The sequence below is a fragment of the Sapajus apella genome, unplaced genomic scaffold (genome assembly GCF_009761245.1).
Source record: "Sapajus apella isolate SASKATOON/1434 unplaced genomic scaffold, GSC_monkey_1.0 scaffold1387, whole genome shotgun sequence".
Lineage (NCBI taxonomy): Eukaryota > Metazoa > Chordata > Mammalia > Primates > Cebidae > Sapajus > Sapajus apella.
In genome coordinates this window covers 11,357-13,707 of record NW_022438313.1, presented here as the reverse complement: position 1 = coordinate 13,707, position 2,351 = coordinate 11,357, and the positions used below count along the sequence as shown (strand labels likewise).

The 2,351-nt window shown below is 54.7% G+C and overlaps 1 pseudogene; it reads left to right on the top strand.

Annotated features, from left to right (window-relative positions):
- Positions 1–1,524: 1,524 nt before the first annotated feature.
- LOC116546779 lies at positions 1,525–2,351 on the top strand (annotated as a pseudogene).

Genomic DNA, 2,351 nt, shown 5'->3' with positions numbered 1-2,351 from the left:
GTTGCATTGAGCTGTGATTGTGTCACTGTATTCCAGCGTGGACAGCAAAGTGAGATCCTGTCTCAAAAAGAAAAAAAAAATTAGAGACTCTCCATTCACATAAAAACATCATTAAAAGAATGAAAAGGCAAGCTACACTTTGAAAAAGGAGAAATGTAATACATATATATCCTAGAAAGGACACATATCCAGAATAAAGTGTTACAAATCAACAGAAAAGTATATTAAAGAAAACAGGATTAAAAGATTTAAGGGCTCATCACAAAAGAAGACACAAATGGCAATAAAAAGTACTCAGTCTCAATACCAGGAACATGTAAAATGAAACACAAATATATTATTGTACCTCTAACAGAATGGCAAAATAATTTTTAACTGACGGGCATAAGCAAAGATGTGGGGTAACCAGAATATTCCCTGCTAAATGGTAAAACCACTTTGGGAAAATGTTCAACAATGTCTAATACTAAAGTTTTACCATTCATATATCTCTAAAACCAGCAATGCCACTCCTGCATGTATATCCCAGCCCCCAGTCTAGTAATGTTCCCTTTCTTGGTCTGTGGTAGTTCACTTAGTAAAATTCATTACCTGTACATTTTTTTTTTTTTTTTTGAGACAGTCTCACTCTGCCATCCAGGCTGGAGTGCACTGGCATGATCACGGATCACTGCAATCTCAGCCTCCCAGGCTCTGGTGATCCTCCCACCTCAGCCTCCCGGGTAGCTATGACTGCAGGCACACACCACCACACACAGCTAGCTAATTTTTGTATTTTTAGTAGAGATGGAGTTTTGCCACGTTGCCCAGGCTGGTCTGGAACTCCTGGGCTCAAATGATCTGCCCACTTTGGCCTCCCAGAATGCTGGGGTTACAGGTGTGATCTGCACCCTGACCACCTGCACATTTAAAATTGTCCCTCGGGTCCCAAGAGGGAGCGGATTTCTGGCCTTACGGTGGGGCGCAGGGTCAGTGTTCTCCATAGGATTTAGGAGGATGTGCCCCCGAAGCTGTTCCCTCCCTCCACCGCCGGGGCTGCCACAGGAGGACCCGCCGCGAGTTCTTCCCCAGCGCCCACGAGAGGAGGGCGGCGGGCTGCAGCGGCAGGCGGGGAATGGAACCTGGAAACGGGCCCTGGCGGGGCCGGCGCGCCCGCCAGCTCGCGCAGCAACACTTGGAGCAGCCCGAGAGCCGCGCGGCGCCCCAGCTGTTCGCCGGCGGTCCCCGACTCACCGCCCGCCCGGCCTGGCGCGGCGCCCTCACCTCGGAAACGCCGGGTGGACTTCGCAGGAAACCTTAACTTCCATCCAAAGGGCAGCCGCGCCCGCGCGCGCCCCTCGCGCCTGGGCCTGGCTCCCGGCTCCGCTGGTCGCCCGTCCGGCGTTTCCAAAAGCATCGGGCTCCCTGACGCTCGGGCCACCTGGGGACCCTCACCGACCCCTCCCGGCACCGCCGCCGTCTCAACCGCCGCGCAGCCCCTCCCACCGCAGCCCGCCGGCTCCTCCGGGTCTTCCCGCCGACAGCCCCAGGCGCAGGCGCTGCGGGGCCTTAAAGGGACCGCACCCTCAGCCGCACAACCAGGTGAGGGGCTGCGGGGGGGATGGACGGAGTGCAGGGAAACTGGGAAATCCCTCTCTCCCCTCCGCCTCAGGTTCAAAGCACCCGCCCTGGATCCTGCAACTCGCCGATTTCCCCCCACCACTTGAACCGCCCCTGCCAGGCGGGAGCCACAACCCCTGGCGGCCTGAGCGATCCCGATCGCGCTATTAGGGCTGCCGGCCTCACGCTGCCGCCGCGCCCCGAGTCTGACTTTCAGGCCCGGGCACTCGGTGCAGACGCCAGGCTTCAGAAGGCAGCCCCCAGATCCCCGGAGAGGTGGCCTTAGGTCACTCTCAAAGCCGACAGGATGGGCCAGTGTCCTGGACTTCGTACTGCTAAGAAGCTCCGTAGCCACCAAGGAGACCAGAAGTGGCATGATAAACAGTACAAGAAACCCATTTGGGCACAGCCCTGAAGGCCAACCCTTTTGGAGGTGCTTCTCGTGCAAAGGGAATCCTGCTGGAAAACTAGGAATTGAAGCCAAGCAGCCAAATTCTGCCATTGGGAAGTGCGTCAGGGTCCAGCCCATCAAGAATGGCAGGAAAATCACAGCCTTTGTACCCCGTGATGGTTGCTTGAACTTTATGGAGGAAAACGAAGAAGTTCTGGTTGCTGGATTTGGTTGCAAAGGTCATGCCGTTGGTGATATTCCTGGAGTCCGCTTTAAGTTTGTCAAAGTAGCCAGTGCCTCTCTTTTGGCCCCATCCAAAGGCAAGAAGGAAAGACCAAGATCATAAATGTTAATGATGAAA